Source organism: Aegilops tauschii, chromosome 7, assembly GCF_002575655.3.
Source record: "Aegilops tauschii subsp. strangulata cultivar AL8/78 chromosome 7, Aet v6.0, whole genome shotgun sequence".
NCBI classification, from domain to species: Eukaryota; Viridiplantae; Streptophyta; class Magnoliopsida; order Poales; family Poaceae; genus Aegilops; species Aegilops tauschii.
The window spans coordinates 391,076,657-391,099,333 of NC_053041.3; positions in this window are offsets into that span (position 1 = coordinate 391,076,657).

The following is a 22,677-nucleotide window of genomic DNA, read 5'->3' on the forward strand; positions in this document are numbered from 1 at the left end:
CTATATTATTGACTCTAGTGCAAGTGGGAGACTGAAGGAAATATGCCTTAGAGGCAATAATAAAGTTGTTATTTATATTTCCTTATATCATGATACATGTTTATTATTCATGCTAGAATTGTATTAACCGGAAACTCGATACATGTGTGAATACATAGACAAAACAAAGTGTCCCTAGTATGTCTCTACTTGACTAGCTCGTTAATCAAAGATGGTTAAGTTTCCTAACCATAGACATGTGTTGTCATTCGATGAACGGGATCACATCATTAGGAGAATGATGTGATGGACAAGACCCACCCGTTAGCTTAGCATAATTATTGTTAAGTTTTATTGTTAATGCTTTCTTCATGGCTTATACATATTCCTTTAACTATGAGATTATGCAACTCCCGAATACCGGAGGAACACCTTGTGTGCTATCAAACGTCACAATGTAACTGGGTGATTATAAAGATGCTCTAAAGGTGTTTCAGAAGGTGTTTGTTGGGTTGGCATAGATTGAGATTAGGATTTGTCACTTCGAGTATCGAAGAGGTATCTCTGGGCCCTCTCGGTAATGCACATCACGATTAGCCTTGCAAGCAATGTGACTAATGAGTTAGTTGTGGGGTGATGCATTACGGAATGAGTAAAGATACTTACTGGTAACGAGATTGAACTAGGTATGAAGATACCGACGATTGAATCTCGGGCAAGTAACATACCGATGACAAAGGGAATGATGATACGTCTCCAACGTATCTATAATTTTTGATTGTTCCATGCTATTATATTATCTGTTTTGGATGTTTAATGGGCTTTAATATACCTTTTTATATTATTTTTGTTACTAACCTATTAACCGAAGGCCCAGTGCAATTTGCTGTTTTTTTGCCTATTTCAGTGTTTCGCAGAAAAGGAATATCAAACGGAATCCAAACGAAACAAAACCTTCGCGAGGATCTTTTTTTGGAACGAACGCAATCCATGAGACTTGGAGTGGACATCAAGGAAGCAACGAGGCAGCCACGAGGCAGGAGGGCGCGCTCTAGGGGGGTGGGCGCGCCCCCACCCTCGTGGGCCCCTCGTAGCTCCACTGTCAGTGTCAAAACCGGCGGATCTCGGGTAGGGGGTCCCGAACTGTGCGTCTAAGGTCGATGGTAACAGGAGACAGGGGACACGATATTTACCCAGGTTCGGGCCCTCTCTATGGAGGTAATACCCTACTTCCTACTTGATTGATCTTGATGAATATGAGTATTACAAGAGTTGATCTACCACGAGATCGTAATGGCTAAAACCCTAAGAGTCTAGCCTGTATGACTATGATTATGATCCCCTCGACGGACTAAGCCCTCTGGTTTATATAGACACCAGAGGGGACTAGGGTTGTACAAAGCCGGTTATAGAGAAAGGAATCTTCATATCAGGGCACCAAGCGTGCCTTCCACGCCAAGGAGAGTCCCATCCGGACACGGGAGAGAGTCTTTGGTCTTGTATCTTCACAGCCCATCAATCTGGCCTACGTATCATAGTCCGGACGCCCGAGGACCCCTTAATCCAGCACTCCCTCAGTAGCCCCTGAACCGGGCTTCAATGACGAGGTGTCCGGCGCGCGGATTGTCTTTGGCATTGCAAGGCGGGTTCCTTCTCCGAATACTCCAACACAGTCTTCGAACGCAACGAATGTGTCCGGCTCTGCAAAACAAATACCACACACCACCGCAGAGAGTATAATATTTCACGAGTCCTATCCACCGACAACTTTTCTGTAGTGTGACATCACGTCACCACCCGATTATTATATCGAACCATTTTTTAGCCTGTCGCTCCATGTTCCGAGACGCGGTTTCATTGGCACGTCTTGTCAAAGCAGAGATCGTGCCCCCTTATTGCGGGATCCTCACCAACACGGACGTGGGTATCCCAACCGTCATGTTGGCATAATTCCTTAAGAATAGGCAGGTTTTAAGGGTTAGGAGGAGGCGTTCGATATTCGTTGCCTTTATAAAGGGACTAAGACCCGTCTTGCTTCTTCACGCCAACCCTTTCCTCAACCTCTCCAACCTCGAGCTCCAGCATCCAAGGTTCAATTCAATTGCTTCGAGCTTCCCAGTCATGTCCGGACCCAACCCTCAAGGTCGGTGGGTGGCTTCCTCTATCACAGAGGAGGATATCGCGAAGCTCCGGGCGGCAAGATACCTGACCACGGAAATCCCCCACAGGCTTCCTGCTCAAGGGCAGGTTATTCCTACTCCCAGATCCAGCGAGAGGGTCGTATTCATCTCCCACTTCCTCTGAGGGCTAGGGTTCGCCCTCCACCCCTTTGTTCGAGGGCTCATGTTCTATTACGGGCTAGATTTTCACGATCTAGCTCCGGACTCTTTTCTTCATGTCTCGGCGTTCATTATCACGTGCGAGGCCTTCCTCTGGATTCCCCCACACTTCAGCTTGTGGCTCAAGAACTTTAATGTGAAGCCAAAGGTAGTTGATGGGAGACAAGCGGAGTGCGGGGGTGCTACAATGAGCAAACTCATCAACGCTTCTTGGCTAAAAGGATCCTTCACAGAATCTTCCGACTTATGGCAGCGGGAGTGGTTTTACATCACTGAACCCCGTGGTACCAAGTGGGCAGCTACACCTGCGTTCCGGTCTGGCCCTCCAATTCAGCTCGCATCATGGATCAATAAGGGGTTGGAATGGGGATCAATCGACGAAGTGCAGACTCTACAGAGCCGCATCCGGAGTCTCCTTGAGAAGAACACCAAACTCATCGACGTGACTCAAGTAATGTTAGTCCGCCGGATCCTCCCGTGCCAGCGACGGCCCCTCCATATGTGGGAGTTCAATCCAGAAGGACCACGAACCCTTCAGCACTTCTTTGGCGCGACGCACAGAGGAATGTGGAAGTTATTTTTCGGGACACGAAAACACTGGCCGGACACCACCGAGGGCATCGGCCTCGACTGCAACCATCCGGATACCTCGGTAAGCACTTGACTCCTGAACACAGCGTAGCTAAATATCTGGTGATACGATACTGAGAAAACCATCTTCTTCCAGGGCTGGATAAACAAGGCGGAGCGAATTAGGTGTTCGGCCCCTCTTCCCGAAGACTCAGCTAGTCCTGTGCTAACAAGGATGCTGGCCCCGGCGCCATACCAGGTGCCAGTGAAAGAGGACAATGAGGAGAGCAGGAAGGCCAAAGGCAGCCTCCATTTCGAAGGTACACCAAACACCGTGTCCGGGGAGGTTAAGGCTCCCTCTTCCAAAGACAAAAGATAAGGAGAGGCTGACACCCTTTCTCCCCATGGTAAGAAAAGGGCCACCTCCGAAGTTTGGGAGGTGAAGGCTCCTAAGTGAGGTAAGACGCCCCTGTCAGGCGGTTGGGGCTCGGAAGGCGACGTTGTCGTGCAGTTCCTATGTACCTCGAAGCCTCTTAGCAGGATCATGAAAGCTTTAGCTAGAATATATGTTTTGCAGTCCGGCACATAGTCTTCCTCAACAATCCTCTTCCTCGGGGGATCTTCTTCCGGAGATGATGGAAAGCGAGTGCTACCTCTTGAGCACTGCGTTGGTTTTCCCTTGAAGAGGAAAGGGTGATGCAGCAAAGTAGCGTAAGTATTTCCCTCAGTTTTTGAGAACCAAGGTATCAATCCAGTAGGAGGCCACGCATGAGTCCCTCGCACCTACACAAACAAATAAATCCTCGCAACCAAAGCAATAAAGGGGTTGTCAATCCCTTCACGGTCACTTAGGAGAGTGAGATCTGATAGATATGATAAGATAATATTTTTGGTATTTTTGTGATAAAGATGCAAAGTAAAGAAAGCAAAATAAAAACGGCGCAAGAAATAGCTTGTTTAACGCGAGATTAATATGATGGAAAATAGACCCCGGGGCCATAGGTTTCACTAGTGGCTTCTCTCGAGAGCATAAGTATTACGGTGGGTAAAGAAATTACTGTTGAGCAATTGACAGAATTGAGCATAGTTATGAGAATATATAGGTATGATCATGTATATAGGCATCACGTCCGAGACAAGTAGACCGACTCCTGCCTGCATCTACTACTATTACTCCACACATCGACCGCTATCCAGCATGCATCTAGAGTATTAAGTTCAAAAGAACAGAGTAATGCTTTAAGTAAGATGACATGATGTAGAGGGATAAACTCATGCAATATGATATAAAACCCATATTGTTATCCTCAATGGCAACAATACAATACGTGCCTTGCTGCCCCTACTGTCACTGGGAAAGGACACCGCAAGATTGAACCCAAAGCTAAGCACTTCTCACATTGCAAGAAAGATCAATCTAGTAGGCAAAACCAAACTGATAATTCGAAGAGACTTGCAAAGATAACCAATCATACATAAAAGAATTCAGAGAAGATTCAAATATTGTTCATAGATAAACTTGATCATAAACCCACAATTCATGGGGGTGGGCGCGCCCTCCTACCTTGTTGTGACGCCCCCGATTTGACCGTACACTAATCATGTACGCAAATGTGTACGATCAAGGTCAGGGACTCACGGGAAGATATCACAACACAACTCTAAAACATAAATAAGTCATACAAGCATCATAATACAAGCCAGGGGCCTCGAGGGCTCGAATACAAGTGCTCGAACACAGACGAGTCAGCGGAAGCAACAATATCTGAGTACAGACATAAGTCAAACAAGTTTGCCTTAAGAAGGCTAGCACAAACTGGGATACAGATCGAACGAGGTGCAGGCCTCCTGCCTGGGATCCTCCTAACTACTCCTGGTCGTCGTCAGCGGCCTGCACGTAGTAGTAGGCACCTCCAGTGTCGTAGGAGTCGTCGTCGACGGTGGCGTCTGGCTCCGGGACTCCAGCATCTGGTTGCGACAACCAGATAGAAAGGAAAAGGGGAAAAGAGGGAGAGAAGCAACCGTGAGTACTCATCCAAAGTACTCGCAAGCAAGGAGCTACACTACATATGCATGGGTATATGTGTAAAGGGGCATATCAGTGGACTGAACTGCAGAATGCCAGAATAAAAGGGGGGTAGCTAGTCCTGTCGAAGACTACGCTTCTGGTCATCTCCATCTTGCAGCATGTACAAGAGAGTAGATTGAAGTCCTCCAAGTAGCATCGCATAGCATAATCCTACCCGGCGATCCCCTCCTCCTCGCCCTGTTAGAGAGCGATCACCAGGTTGTATCTGGCACTTGGAAGGGTGTATTTTATTCAGTATCCGGTTCTAGTTGTCATAAGGTCAAGGTACAACTCCGGGTCGTCCTTTTACCGAGGGACACGGCTATTCAAATAGATAAACTTCCCTGCAGGGGTGCACCACATAACCCAACACGCTCGATCTCATTTGGCCGGACACACTTTTCTGGGTCATGCCCGGCCTCGTAAGATCAACACGTCGCAGCCCCACCTAGGCTCAACAGAGAGGTCAGCACGCCGGTCTAACCCTATGCGCGCAGGGGTCTGGGCCCATCGCCCTATGCACACCTGCACGTTGCGTACGCGGCCGGAAGCAGACCTAGCCCCCTTAATACAAGCGCGAGCTTACGGTCCAATGCGGCGCGCGCCACTCAGTCGCTGACGTCAAAAAGAGCTTCGGCTGATACCACGACGCCGGGATACCCATAACTACTCCCGCGTAGATGGTTAGTGCGTATAGACCAAATGGCCAGACTCAGATCAAATACCAAGAACTCGTTAAGCGTGTTATTTATCCACGAACGCCGACCAGGGCCAGGCCCACCTCTCTCCTGGGTGGTCTCAACCTGCCCTGTCGCTCCGCCACAAAGTAACAGTCGGGGGCCATCAGGAACCCAGGCCCACCTCTACCGGGGTGGAGCCACCTGTCCTTTCAGCCCCCTCATCAGAATCACTTGCGGGTACTCAACGAGCCGACCCGACTTTAGTCACCACATGTGTCATGTATATAAGGTATATAGTATATACCCGTGATCACCTCCCGAAGTGATCACGGCCCAGTAGTATAGCATGGCAGACGGACAAGAGTGTAGGGCCACTGATGGAACACTAGCATCCTATACTAAGCAGTAGGATAGCAGGTAAGGGTAACAACTGTAGCAACAAGGACAGGCTATGCATCAGTATAGGATTAACCGAAAGCAGTAACATGCTACACTACTCTAATGCAAGCAGTATAGAGAAGAATAGGCGATATCTGGTGATCAAGGGGGGCTTGCCTGATTGCTCTGGCAAGTAGGAGGGGTCGTCAACTCCGTAGTCGAACCGGGCAGCAGCAGCGTCGGTCTCGTAGTCTACCGGAGAGAAGAGGGGGGGAAGAAACAGTAAATACAATGCAAACATAAGCATGACGATGCGTGACATGACATTGAGCAGTGCTAGGTGTGTCCTAACGCGGCAGTAGGTGGTACCGGCGAAGGGGGGAACATCCGGGAAAGTATTCCCGATGTTTCGCATTTTCGGACAGACGGACCGGAGGGGGGGAAGTTGCGAGTTCGATAGGTTAGGGATGTGTCGTGGACGAACGGGCTGCGTAGTCGGATTCGTCTCGTCGTTCTAAGCAACTTTCATATACAAAGTTTTCCCATTCGAGCTACGGATTATTTTATATTAATTTTTAAAGTTTTAAATCATTTTAGGATTTATTTAATTAATTTATTCAACATTATCCAGAATAGTAAAATATGACGTCAGCATGTCATCATGCTGACGTCAGCATGACATCATGCTGACGTCAGCAGTCAACTGTGCATTTGACTGGGTCAACTACGGGTGGGTCCCGCATGTCATACACTTCTTAGCTTAATTAGGGTTTAACTAATTAATTATTGTTTAATTAAATTAACTAATTAATTAGATTAATTTAATTAGGATTAATTAACTTAATTAATTTAGTTAGTTAATTAAATTATTCTTATTATTTGTTTTATTTATATATTTATTAATTTATTTATTATTTTTATTATTATTATATTATTATTATTTTAATTCTTTTATTTATATATAAACGTTCTGTGGGCTGGGCCCCACATGTCATTGGCCCTAGGGGCCTTGGCGGGTTTGATCGCTAGCGGGCGTGGGCACCAGCCCACCCGATAGGGCGCTGCGGCCAGTGGTGAAGGGGGCCGGCGCGAGGCCCAGCGCGGCGACCGTGGCCGGAGCGAGGCGGCGCGGCAAGGCCAGCTGGAGCGAAGGGAGGCGCAGCGGCGTGCGCGCGGGCCGCGCGGGCGCAGGGGGGTTGCGGGCGGTGCGGTGGCGTGGAGTAGGACGCGCCCGGGGCGGCGATGCGCACGGGGGCGAGGCACAGGTCACGGGTGGGCAGGGGCGACCACGGTGAGGCATGCGAGAGGGGAGACGCGGGGAAAGGTGGCCAGCAGCGGGGTCCGAACTCGGCGGAGGTCGATCCGCAATAGCACGCACGGTGGAGGCAAGGCGATGGCCGGAGCGGGCATGATGCGCGGGAGAGAGGGGAGGTGGAGGCCGAGCCTCACCGCGGGTGTAGGGAACGTGGCAGTGGGGCGCGGGGAGGAGACGGAGACGGCGTGATGGAGAGGAGGCAGGCCGGCGATGGCGTCCGGCGAGGTCCAGGCGGCGGAGCGGGCTCCGGACGGCGTTGGCGCGGCGACGAGGCGGGTCGAGCCCTCGATCTCGATCCAGATCGAGGGGGGAGTGGGCGACGGCGAGCATGGCGTGTGGCATCGGGGTGGCGACGGTGTGCGCCGGCGGAGGCTCCGGGCGAGGGAGGGGGCGACCGCGTCGGGGGCGGGGCGTGCACCCGATCCAGACGGGGAGGGGACGGGGATCGGGGAGAGAGTGGGTGAGGCCTAGGGTTTCGGGGGGAGGGTATGTAGGCCGGGGGAGTGGGGTGGGCCGTGTGGGCAGGCCTGGCCGGTCGGCTGAATGGCCAGCTGGGCCACAAGGCCCACGAGGGCAGGGGGTTTCTCCTCTTTTTATTTTTATTCTTTTCCAGTTTCTTTTATTTATTTTTCTTTTCTGTTTTATTTTATTACTAGTAGATTTTTAGTATTATAAAAATATGAGACCAACACTTAAATTAGTGTTTTAAATTACCCCTCTGCCACAAGAAGTTTCACACTTTAATAAAATAGGTTTATATTAGTTTGCTAATTAAAAGCATTTAAGTAATTGTTTAGCCCCTGTTTTAATTAATTTCTTGCATCTAAACATTTTATCAAAATGTGGTTTCTCCACCACAATCACCCATGATTTATTTTCTAAATTTTGAACAATTTAGTTTTCAGTTTTTTTAGTTTAGTTTTCATTATTTGAAAACTTTTATTGTTGGCCTACATTTTAAATTTTAACTTGAATCGTTTTTGAACTAACTCGAGTTTATCAACAGTAACCGAGGTGACGTGGCACCATTAGCAGAGGTTTACTGTAGCTTGATCATCCGGGCGTCACAATTCTCCTCCACTACAAGAAATCTCGTCCCGAGATTTAAGAGGGAAGTAAAGGGGGAAGGTTCGGGTTACGAAATTCTAGGGAGTGTTCTTGGTCTTGGTTGTTCTTCTCGAAGAGGTTGATCCATTACATTGATGACTTCATTCTGCTGTTTCAGGTCATCATGATAAAGTTGTTGACCTTTCTTCGGGAACTCCATCGTACTTACGACAGAGTAAGGGGGTATTCTGGAAGAACGGACTTCTGCAGGGTTTACTATCTGGTCAATATCATCGGGGAAGGTGGCGGAAAGTATCTCTCGAACTAAATCTTAAGAAAAGCCTAGAGCAAGTAAGAAAGTACCATGAGGAGTTTCAAACGGGTAGGCAATCGTTCGAAGCCTGATGCCAGTATAGATCATTAGGACGGTGGTCCGTGAATTACATACGAGGCCACGCGCGATGAATAAATTTGGGAACAGGGGGTGCACAGGAGAGTCAGGTTTCGATCCTGTGGAACTGTGGGTTATGGGCCCACCATGTGGGTTAAAAGTAGGAAGGGCGGTGACATCTTGCACGATCATGATAGCAAGGCATGTCAGAGGGTAGCCTGTCAGTTATATGTCAGCCACATCGTCGGTACCAAGGGCGAGGGACGAAGAGAACCATTTTCCTGCTCGTTGAAATGAGGCGGACCATTAGGCAAAGTTCTCGTCCATCGGTGGTTACCGAAATGTCACCAACAATAGTAACAGGGTCTTACTGACAGAGTTGTACACCGAGGTGTTTACATAAGCAGGATAATATTACTGCTTAGATCATATAGATCACCAGAAAGGTTAAACCAAACAATGGAAAGGAAAATATGATTATCAGATTAAACAGAAGAATGGAAAGGAAAATGTGTTTAAACACATATTTCAAGGGTATATCCTTCCCAAGGACAAGCAGAGCATGATATCCATGACATGATATAATGTAGAAAACTCTTTAGGTACGGGAGAGAATTTTCATGACATTACCCATACAGCGGTGTTTGGATAATTGTGCAGGAAACATTTAGCATTGTGCTTCAATGTTCCCGTTGAAAATCGGAGTACCATAGACATGCTTTGAGATAGCATTGACATGGTCAACAGGTGAAGATCATAATTTGGAAACAAAAAGGATCCATCAGGAACAACTTATAGAATAAGTCTTACAATTTCCTCATGGAAGAATGGCTAACCTTGCTAAAAAGGAAACTATAACAATAGGTCCCCCGGACAGGTGTGTTAAGCATGGCATCACCTTACCGGGTCTTATAAGGACCAATGTTATAACTCTTGGAAATATGTTCCAACCATCATATCTGACCGAGATTCAGATCTGATTGGTGTCAGGATAACTCAGACTCAGGATGCCTGAGAAGAAAGGTGCAACACAAATTGTCGAGATGACATTGTAAGATTCTCGAGAATTGAACTATGGAAGCAAGTTCCGAAACAAGAGTTCATCATTAAACCAAGGAGAGGATGAGGGGGTGGCTGATGGACTCAGCGACAATTCCTCGAAATTTCCAAAAAGATGGATTTCCATAATCATGTGAACAAGGAGATAACATTTGTTAGATCAAATGGTATAATGATGTTTGCTCGAGGAAAACATACACAATTAAACATTGGTTGAAAGGTGCACCCGAAATATGGGCTGGTTTGCACGACCAACGTCGGAATGGTGATTCAATAATCAATAGGCTAAGAATGAACGGCCGACCATTAACTTCAAAGCAATAGGGTTGCTAGAAGGGCAGGATCCAAACAGCACCACTCACTCGTTGGTACCCCGGTTGGAATCAACACGAGGACCCAAGAAGGAATGGTGATGGTGAGAAGTATCACCATACCAAGATTTCTTAAGAGGTGGTGAAATTCTCACAACATTGAGGACAAAAGAGATGTTAATGTTCCAAGGTAAAGAAGAACAATTGCTGGATTGCAAGGAACTCAAGGTATAACACAAAACAAGAACAAGTTTGTGTTGGAGGAAAGGTAGTAGAGTGGTCGATGATAATACTAATCATCGAGGGCAAGGATGGTCTTTCTCATCATGAATTCCATTGATATCCTGGAAGAGCTCGGAATGCTGATGATGATCACGACACATTTGTCGAGAGAATTCATGAAGATGTAATCGATTGGCGATGACACCAAGTCAAGGGAATGATGAAGCAAAAGGTTATTGGAACCAGGGGTACGACACAAACTCGAAATCAAGTTTGTTGTTCAAAGCTAAATGATATGGCAAGGAAAATCGACGTAAGATTAGCTCACTGTCGAAATTTGTGCGCTGGGAAGGACCAGGTAGCACAGTTAAAATCGGCACGATAATGACATAGTTGAGCAGGCTAGGGATGACGTGATCGAGTACGAACTCGTAAGCATAGGAGATTACTAAGAGTTGTTTAATCGTGATGCGGACTCGGTTCAGTTATCGGTGTCTTTGCGTGATCAATAACTCAGAGCCCATGAAAAATTGGAATCAGTGAGAATGTAGCACTTGATGAAGAACTCATAAGAAGTTATGCAGTTCCGTGATAATCTTGAGATACCAGGGGGGTAATACTCGACGACAAATCAAAGTAGAGGTTGGACTGGGGTATTACTCTGCAGAAGACAAGTGCTTAAACTTGCACGAGAAATGGTATTTAAAGGAGAACATGGTCAGAAACAACGATCATAAATGATCGAACCACGGATACAAGATGAACTTATAACAAGGGGGGTAATTATTTTTACAAGCAGCTTCCATGATAAGTTATACATCGTGTCCATGGGCATGAACGCAAGGTTCAAGGTCGACTCCCACTTCTTCAATGTATAACCTTCCATTCACTCCTCGCTTTGATAAAGGCATTAGTGTTGAAAGTTTTACCTGGTGAAATACCAGATGAGTATGGCTCGTGAAAACTTCTGAGTTCACACATATTAAGGAAGGCATAGGTTCGACCCATCAGGGCATCTTAGGAACATATACCACAAACTTCAGGAGTAAATAACACAAGCTCAAAAGTAGAGCATGGTTGACAAAGCAGAGGATAAAATTTACCAAAGGCATTATGTATCCGAGGAAAAGCTCACAGGCTTATTGAATAAGAAGGATGCTGTCGGATAAAATCCAACAAAGGATCTGGTGGTCCACAAGGGATCTGACGTGAGCAACGGTACTCCACTAGAGGAAGAAGAATGCAAGGAGATCAGATTATAGAAACAACTGACTAACTCAACGCTCAAAGGCAAAGGAATTATGATTTCCAAATCAAGGGATCCGAAGCAATGCTCTGATTAGGGATGGATAAGTTGAATAGCCTTAGGGATACAATCGACAGTAATTTGATTAGTCGAGAACCAGCTCCTGTTCAAATGACATCTGAGCCGGAAGGATGAATTCTAGGATTGGACTGAGGAATGCGAGCATCGCAACATATTGAATCAACGGACTCAAATGATAATGGCAAAGGATGCTAATAAGATTACCAGACTTATGGGATTAATCATAATTAAAGCAAGCAAGAAATTCCAGAGCAATAGGTTGTTGAGGATTTTCGGAAGATCGAATGGTATGTCGAAGACTTTGTGAAATACATGAATCATTTGGGGATGAGCGGATACTCGATAAGTGCGAGAAATTATTCGTAGGGGTATTCAGGTGGAAAAGAACTGCAAGGCAGTGGTACAAGGGATTCTTAAAAAGCCCGAGAGCAATTCGATGTATCTGGTAATAACATGAGAAACTCAGAGTAATTGTATGAACAACAAGTGTATGTTGTTATCCATATGGATATATCGGTAGTAGGGAATTGAAAAGGCAGAGGGCACAAGGGTCTCGGGAATGATCGAAGAGTATCTTCAACATCTTCTGGTGCAGTCGGCGACCATCTGTGATAAAGTGCTCTCCGGGAGAAAGTATTTACGAGAACCTACAGTTAGTCCTTTTAGCAAAATCATTTAACCCGAATAGGAGAGAGTTCAGAGTCCCAGAGTATAGACAAGGAGTAAAAGATCCTAATACCACCCAATGGCGACGTGGGCCCGTAAGCCACACAGCCATGTTAGTAAAAGTTTTGTAAAGGCTAGACTCAACTTCGGCCAAGGAGTTGGAAAGGGGGATTCCTAGAGGCAGTCGGCTCTGATACAAACTTGTGACGCCCCCGATTTGACCGTACACTAATCATGCACGCAAATGTGTACGATCAAGGTCAGGGACTCACGGGAAGATATCACAACACAACTCTAAAACATAAATAAGTCATACAAGCATCATAATACAAGCCAGGGGCCTCGAGGGCTCGAATACAAGTGCTCGAACACAGACGAGTCAGCGGAAGCAACAATATCTGAGTACAGACATAAGTCAAACAAGTTTGCCTTAAGAAGGCTAGCACAAACTGGGATACAGATCGAACGAGGCGCAGGCCTCCTGCCTGGGATCCTCCTAACTACTCCCGGTCGTCGTCAGCGGCCTGCACGTAGTAGTAGGCACCTCCAGTGTCGTAGGAGTCGTCGTCGACGGTGGCGTCTGGCTCCTGGACTCCAGCATCTGGTTGCGACAACCAGATAGAAAGGAAAAGGGGAAAAGAGGGAGAGAAGCAACCGTGAGTACTCATCCAAAGTACTCGCAAGCAAGGAGCTACACTACATATGCATGGGTATATGTGTCAAGGGGCATATAAGTGGACTGAACTACAGAATGCCAGAATAAAAGGGGGGTAGCTAGTCCTGTCGAAGACTACGCTTCTGGTCATCTCCATCTTGCAGCATGTAGAAGAGAGTAGATTGAAGTCCTCCAAATAGCATCGCATAGCATAATCCTACCCGGCGATTCCCTCCTCGTCGCCCTGTTAGAGAGCGATCACCGGGTTGTATCTGGCACTTGGAAGGGTGTATTTTATTCAGTATCCGGTTCTAGTTGTCATAAGGTCAAGGTACAACTCCGGGTCGTCCTTTTACCGAGGGACACGGCTATTCGAATAGATAAACTTCCCTGCAGGGGTGCACCACATAACCCAACACGCTCGATCCCATTTGGCCGGACACACTTTTCTGGGTCATGCCCGGCCTCGTAAGAACAACACGTCGCAGCCCCACCTAGGCTCAACAGAGAGGTCAGCACGCCGGTCTAAACCTATGCGCGCAGGGGTCTGGGCCCATCGCCCTATGCACACCTGCACGTTGCATACGCGGCCGGAAGCAGACCTAGCCCCCTTAATACAAGCGCGAGCTTACGGTCCAATGCGGCGCGCGCCACTCAGTCATTGACATCAAAAAGAGCTTCGACTGATACCACGACGCCGGGATACCCATTACTACTCCCGCGTAGATGGTTAGTGCGTATAGACCAAATGGCCAGACTCAGATCAAATACCAAGAACTCGTTAAGCGTGTTATTTATCCGCGAACGCCGACCAGTGCCAGGCCCACCTCTCTCCTGGGTGGTCTCCACCTGCCCTGTCGCTCCGCCACAAAGTAACAGTCGGGGGCCGTCAGGAACCCAGGCCCACCTCTACCGGGGTGGAGCCACCTGTCCTTTCAGCCCCCTCATCAGAATCACTTGCGGGTACTCAACGAGCCGACCCGACTTTAGTCACCACATGTGTCATGTATATAAGGTATATAGTATATACCCGTGATCACCTCCCGAAGTGATCACGGCCCAGTAGTATAGCATGGCAGACGGACAAGAGTGTAGGGCCACTGATGGAACACTAGCATCCTATACTAAGCAGTAGGATAGCAGGTAAGGGTAACAACTGTAGCAACAAGGACAGGCTATGCATCAGTATAGGATTAACCGAAAGCAGTAACATGCTACACTACTCTAATGCAAGCAGTATAGAGAAGAATAGGCGATATCTGGTGATCAAGGGGGGCTTGCCTGGTTGCTCTTGCAAGTAGGAGGGGTCGTCAACTCTGTAGTCGAACTGGGCAGCAGCAGCGTCGGTCTCGTAGTCTACCGGAGAGAAGAGGGGGGAAGAAACAGTAAATACAATGCAAACATAAGCATGACGATGCGTGACATGACATTGAGCAGTGCTAGGTGTGTCCTAACGTGGCAGTAGGTGGTACCGGCGAAGGGGGGGAACATCCGGGAAAATATTCCCGATGTTTCGCGTTTTCGGACAGACGGACCGGAGGGAGGGAAAGTTGCGAGTTTGATAGGTTAGGGATGTGTGGTGGACGAACGGGCTGCGTATTCGGATTCGTCTCGTCGTTCTGAGGAACTTTCATATACAAAGTTTTTCCATTCGAGCTACGGATTATTTTATATTAATTTTTAAAGATTTAAATCATTTTAGGATTTATTTAATTAATTTATTCAACATTATCCAGAATAGAAAATATGACGTCAGCATGACATCATGCTGACGTCAGCAGTCAACTGTACATTTGACTGGGTCAACTACGGGTGGGTCCCGCATGTCATACACTTCTTAGCTTAATTAGGGTTTAACTAATTAATTATTGTTTAATTAAATTAACTAATTAATTAGATTAATTTAATTAGGATTAATTAACTTAATTAATTTAGTTAATTAATTAATTAAATTTATTCTTATTATTTGTTTTATTTATATATATTAATTAATTTATTATTTTTAATATTATTATATTATTATTATTTTTTAATTCTTTTTTATATAAACGTTCTGTGGGCTGGGCCCCACATGTCATTGGCCCTAGGGGCCTTGGCGGGTTTGATCGCTAGCGGGCGTGGGCACCAGCCCACCCGATAGGGCACTGCGGCCAGTGGTGAAGGGGGCCGGCGCGAGGCCCAGCGCGGCGACCGTGGCCGGAGCGAGGCTGTGCGGCAAGGCCAGCCGGAGCGAAAGGAGGCGCGGCGGCGTGCGCGCGGGCCGCGCGGGCGCAGGGGGGTTGCGGGCGGTGCGGTGGTGCGGAGTAGGACGCGCCCGGGGCGGCGATGCGCACGGGGGCGAGGCACAGGTCGCGGGTGGGCAGGGGCGACCACGGTGAGGCATGCGAGCGGGGAGACGCGGGGAAAGGTGGCCAGCGGCGCGGTCCGAACTCGGCAGAGGTCGATCCGCAATAGCACACACGGTGGAGGCAAGGCGATGGCCGGAGCGGGCGTGATGCGCGGGAGAGAGGGGAGGTGGAGGCCGAGCCTCACCGCGGGTGTAGGGAACGTGGCAGTGGGGCGCGGGGAAGAGACGGAGACGGCGTGATGGAGAGGAGGCAGGCCGGCGATGGCGTCCGGCGAGGTCCAGGCGGCGGCGCGGGCTCCGGACGGCGTCGGCACGGCGACGAGGCGTGTCGAGCCCTCGATCTCGATCCAGATCGAGGGGGGAGTGGGCGACGGCGAGCATGGGGCGTGGCATCGGGGGTGGCGACGGTGTGCGCCGGCGGAGGCTCCGGGCGAGGGAGGGTGCGACCGCGTCGGGGGCGGGGCGTGCGCCCGATCCAGACGGGGAGGAGAAGGGGATCGGGGAGAGAGTGGGTGAGGCCTAGGGTGTCGGGGGGAGGGTATGTAGGCCGGGGGAGTGGGGTGGGCCGTGTGGGCAGGCCTGGCCGGCCGGCTGAATGGACAGCTGGGCCACGAGGCCCACGAGGGCAGGGGGTTTCTCCTCTTTTTATTTTTATTCTTTTCCAGTTTCTTTTATTTATTTTTCTTTTCTGTTTTATTTTATTACTAGTAGATTTTTAGTTTTATAAAAATATGAGACCAACACTTAAATTAGTGTTTTAAATTACCCCTCTGCCACAAGAAGTTTCACACTTTAATAAAATAGGTTTATATTTGTTTGCTAATTAAAAGCATTTAAGTAATTGTTTAGCCCCTGTTTTAATTAATTTCTTGCATCTAAACATTTTATCAAAATGTGGTTTCTCCACCACAATCACCCATGATTTATTTTCTAAATTTTGAACAATTTAGTTTTCAGTTTTTTTAGTTTAGTTTCATTATTTGAAAACTTTTATTGTTGGCCTATATTTTAAATTTTAACTTGAATCGTTTTTGAACTAACTCGAGTTTATCAACAATAACCGAGGTGACGTGGCACCATTAGCAGAGGTTTACTGTAGCTTGATCATCCGGGCGTCACACTCATGCCCTCCTGGTTGATGTCTTGACGTAGGGTTCGAGTCCTCTGGATCACGTTCGTTCCGAATACGTTCCCGAAGGTTCCATTCCGTTTGGACTCCGTTTGATATTCTTTTTCTACGAAACTCTGAAATAGGCAAAAAAACATCAATTCTGGGCTGGGCCTCCGGTTAATAGGTTAGTCCCAAAAATAATATAAAAGTGTATAATAAAGCCCAATAATGTCCAAAACAGAATATAATATGGCATGAAGCAATCAAAAATTATAGATACATTGGAGACGTATCAAGCATCCCCAAGCTTAATTCCTGCTCGTCCTCGAGTAGGTAAATGATAAAAACAGAATTTTTGATGCGGAATGCTACCTGGCATAATTTCAATTTAATTCTCTTAATTGTGGTATGAATATTCAGATCCGAAAGATTCAAGTCAAAAGTCTAATATTGACATAAAAATAATAATACTTCAAGCATACTAACTAAGCAATTATGTCTTCTCAAAATAACATGGCCAAAGAAAGTTATCCCTACAAAATCATATAGTCTGGCTATGCTCTATCTTCACCACACAAAATATTTAAATCATGCACAACCCCGATGACAAGCCAAGCAATTGTTTCGTACTTTTGGTGTTCTCAAACTTTTTCAATCTTCATGCAATACATGAGCGTGAGCCATGGACATAGCACTATATGTGGAATAGAATGGTGGTTGTGGAGAAGACAAAAAGGGAGAAGATAGTCTCACATCAACTAGGTGTATCAACAGGCTATGGAGATGCCCATCAATAGATATCAATGTGAGTGAGTAGGGATTGCCATGCAACGGATGCACTAGAGCTATAAGTATATGAAAGATCAACAAAAAGAACTAAGTGGGTGTGCATCCAACTCGCTTGCTCACGAAGACCTAGGGCATTTTGAGGAAGCCCATCATTGGAATATACAAGCCAAGTTCTATAATGTAAAATTCCCACTAGTATATGAAAGTGATATCATAGGAGACTTTCTATCATGCAGATCATGGTGCTACTTTGAAGCACAAGTGTGGTAAAAGGATAGTAACATTGTCCCTTCTCTCTTTTTCTCTCATATTTTTTTTATTTGGGCCTTTTCTCTGTTTTTATGGCCTCTTTTTTTATTTAGTCCGGAGTCTCACCCCGACTTGTGGGGGAATCATAGTCTCCATCATCCTTTCCTCACTTGGGACAATGCTCTAATAATGATGATCATCACACTTTTATTTAGTTACAACTCAACAATTACAACTCAATACTTAGAACAAAATATGACTCTATGTGAATGCCTCCGGCGGTGTACTGGGATATGCAATGAATCAAGAGTGACATGTATGAAAGAATTATGAATGGTGGCTTTTCCACAAATACGATGTCAACTACATGATCATGCGAAGCAATATGACAATGATGGAGCGTGTCATAATAAACAGAACGGTGGTAAGTTGCATGGCAATATATCTCGGAATGGCTATGGAAATGCCATGATAGGTAGGTATGGTGGCTGTTTTGACGAAGGTATATGGTGGGTGTATGATACCGGTGAAAAGTGCGCGGTATTAGACAGGCTAGCAATGGTGGAAGGAAGAAATTGCGTATGGTCCATGGACTCAACATTAGTCATAAAGAACTCATATAATTATTGCAAAAATCTACAAGTTATCAAAGCAAAGTATTACGCGCATGCTCCTAGGGGGATAGATTGGTACGAAAAGACCATCGCTCGTCCCCGACCGCCACTCATAAGGAAGACAATCAATAAATATATCATGCTCCGACTTCATCACATAACGGTTCACCATATGTGCATGCTACGGGAATCACAAACTTTAACACAAGTATTTCTCAAATTCAAAACTACTCAACTATCATGACTCTAATATCACCATCTTCATATCTCAAAACAATTATCAAGTATCAAACTTCTGATAATATTCAACACACTCATAAGAATTTTTTTACTAATATTTAAATGCCCATCATAATTAAAGCAAATTACCACGCTGTTTTGTAGGACTCTCAAAATAATCTAAGTGAAGCATGAGAGAACAATACTTTCTATAAAACAAATCCACCACCGTGCTCTAAAAGATATAAGTGAAGCACTAGAGCAAAAACTATATAACTCAAAAGATATAAGTGAAGCACATAGAGTATTCTAACAAATTCCGAATCAAGTGTGTCTCTCTCAAAAGGTGTGTACAGCAAGGATGATTGTGGCAAACTAACAAATAAAGACTCAAATAAAACAAGACGCTCCAAGCAGAACACATATCATGTGGTGAATAAAAATATAGCTCCAAGTAAAGTTACCGATGGAAGTAGACGAAAGAGGGGATGCCTTCCGGGGCATCCCCAAGATTTGGCTTTTAGGTGTCCTTAGATTATCTTGGGGTGCCATGGGCATCCCCAAGCTTAGCCTCTTGCCACTCCTTGTTCCATAATCCATCAAATCTTTTACCCAAAACTTGAAAACTTCACAACACAAAACTTAACAGAAAATCTCGTGAGCTCCGTTAGCGAAAGAAAACAAAACACCACTTCAAGGTACTGTAATTAACTCATTCTTTATTTATATTGGTGTTAAACCTACTGTATTCCAACTTCTCTATGGTTTATAAACTATTTTATTAGCCATAGATTCATCAAAATAAGCAAACAACACACGAAAAACAGAATCTGTCAAAAACAGAACAGTCTGTAGTAATCTGTAACTAACGCAAACTTCTGGAACTCCAAAAATTCAGCAAAAATAGGAAGACCTAGACAATTTGTTTATTGATGAGCAGAAATTGGAATCAATATTTTATCACGTTCTGGTGATTTTTAACAATTATTTTCGTGAACAGAAAGTTTCTGGAATTTTCAGCAAGATCAAATAACTATCATCCAAGAAGATCCTATAGGTTAAACTTGGCACAAACACTAATTAAAACATAAAAACAAATGTAACCAGAGGCTAGATCAAATATTTATTCCTAAACAGAAGCAAAAAGCAAAAAAAACAAAGAAAATTGGGTTGCCTCCCAACAAGCGCTATCGTTTAACGCCCCTAGCTAGGCATAGTAGTAAGGATAGATCTAGGTATTGCCATCTTTGGTAGGAAATCCATAGGTGGCTCTCATAATAGATTCATAAGGTATTTTTATTTTCTTTCTATGGAAGTGCTCCATGCCTTTCCTTAACGGAAATTGGAATCTGATATTCCCTTCCTTCATATCAATAATTGCACCAATCGTTCTAAGGAAAGGTCTACCAAGAATAATAGGACATGAAGGATTGCAATCTATATCAAGATCAATAAAATCTACGGGCACATAATTCCTATTTGCAACAATAAGAACATCATTAATTCTTCCCATAGGTTTCTTAATAGTGGAATCCGCAAGGTGCAAGTTTAAAGAACAATCATCAAATTCACGGAATCCTAGCAAATCACACAAAGTCTTTGGAATCGTGGAAACACTAGCACCCAAATCACACAAAGCATAGCATTCATGGTCTTTAATCTTAATTTTAATAGTAGGTTCCCACTCATCATAAAGTTTTCTAGGGATAGAAACTTCCAACTCAAGTTTTTCTTCATAAGATTGCATCAAAGCATCAACGATATGTTTAGTAAAAGCTTTATTTTGACTATAAGCATGTGGAAAATTTAGCACGGATTGCAACAAGGAAATACAATCTATCAAAGAGCAACTATCATAATTAAATTCCTTGAAATCCAAAATAGTGGGTTCATTAATATCTAGAGTTTTGATCTCTTCAATCCCACTTTTACCAATTTTTGCATCAAGATCTAAAAACTCTGAATTTTTGGAACGCCTTCTAGGTAAAGGTGGATCATATTCAGTCCCATCATTATCAAGATTCATATTGCAAAACAAAGATTTAATAGGGGACACATCAATAACTTTTAGATCTTCATCTTTATTTTCATAGAAACTAGAAGAACACGCTTTCACAAAGCAATCTTTCTTAGCACGCATCCTAGCGGTTCTTTCTTTGCACTCATCAATGGAAATTCTCATGGACTTGAGAGATTCATTGATATCATGCTTAGGTGGAATAGATCTAAGTTTCAAATAATCAACATCAAGAGAAATTCTATCAACGTTCCTAGCCAATTCATCAACTTTAAGCAATTTTTCTTCAAGCAAAGCATTGAAATTCTTTTGCGAATTCATAAACTCCTTAACACTAGTCTCAAATTCAGAAGGCATCTTATTAAAATTTCCATAAGAATTGTTGTAGGAATTACCATAATTATTAGAGGAATTACTAGGATACGGCCTAGGATTAAAGTTTCCTCTATACGCGTTGTTACCAAAATTATTCCTACCAACAAAATTCACACCCATAGGTTCATTATTATTCTCAATCAAAGTAGACAAAGGCATATCATTAGGATCAGAAGAAACACTTTTATTAGAAAATAATTTCATAAGTTCATCCATCTTTCCACTCAAAACATTAATTTCTTCTATCGCATGCACTTTCTTATTAGTAGATCTTTCGGTGTGCCATTGAGAATAATTAACCATATTATTATCTAGGATTTTAGTAGCTTCTCCTAACGTGATTTCCATAAAAGTGCCTCCCGCGGCCGAATCTAAAATATTTCTATAAGCAAAATTCAATCCGGCATAAATTTTTTGTATAATCATCCACAAATTCAAACCATGTGTAGGGCAATTATGTATCATTAATTTCATCCTCTCCCAAGCTTGTGCAACATGTCCATGATCAAGTTGCTTAAAATTCATAATGTCGTTTCTAAGAGAGATGATCTTAGCGGGAGGAAAATACTTAGAGATAAAAGCATCTTTGCACTTATTCCAAGAATCAATACTATTTTAAGGCAAAGACGAAACCAAGCTTTAGCACGATCTCTAAGCGAAAAAGGAAATAGCTTCAATTTAACAATATCATTGTCAACATCTTTCTTCTTTTGCATATCACACAAATCAATGAAGCTATTTAGATGAGTAGCGGCATCTTCACTAGGAAGGTCGGCGAATTGATCTTTCATGGCAAGATTCAACAAAGCAGCATTAATTTCACAAGATTCAGTATCGGTAAGAGGAGCAATCGGAGTGCTAAGGAAATCATTGTTGTTGGTATTGGTAAAGTCACACAATTTAGTATTATCTTGAGCCATCGTGACAAACAAGCAATCCAACACACGAGCAAATAAGAAGCAGGCGAAAAAAAAGTGAACGGAAAAAGAGAGGGCGAATAAAACGGCAAGGGTGAAGTGGGGGAGAGGAAAACGAGAGGCAAATAATGTAATGCGGGAGATAAGGGTTTGTGATGGGTACTTGGTATCTTGACTTGTGCGTAGACTCCCCGGCAACGGCGCCAGAAATGGCTCGTTGTCGGGAGTACAAATCTTGACTTGACTTTGCGTAAGCCTCCCCGACAACGGCGCCAGAAATCCTTCTTGCTACCTCTTGAGCACTGCGTTGGTTTTCCCTTGAAGAGGAAAGGGTGATGCAGCAAAGTAGCGTAAGTATTTCCCTCAGTTTTTGAGAACCAAGGTATCAATCCAGTAGGAGGCCACGCACGAGTCCCTCGCACCTACACAAACAAATAAATCCTCGCAACCAAAGCAATAAAGGGGTTGTCAATCCCTTCACGGTCACTTAGGAGAGTGAGATCTGATAGATATGATAAGATAATATTTTTGGTATTTTTGTGATAAAGATGCAAAGTAAAGAAAGCAAAATAAAAACGGCGCAAGAAATAGCTTGTTTAACGGGAGATTAATATGATGGAAAATAGACCCGGGGGCCATAGGTTTCACTAGTGGCTTCTCTCGAGAGCATAAGTATTACGGTGGGTAAAGAAATTACTGTTGAGCAATTGACAGAATTGAGCATAGTTATGAGAATATCTAGGTATGATCATGTATATAGGCATCACGTCCGAGACAAGTAGACCGACTCCTGCCTGCATCTACTACTATTACTCCACACATCGACCGCTATCCAGCATGCATCTAGAGTATTAAGTTCAAAAGAACAGAGTAATGCTTTAAGTAAGATGACATGATGTAGAGGGATAAACTCATGCAATATGATATAAACCCCATATTGTTATCCTCAATGGCAACAATACAATACGTGCCTTGCTGCCCCTACTGTCACTGGGAAAGGACACCGCAAGATTGAACCCAAAGCTAAGCACT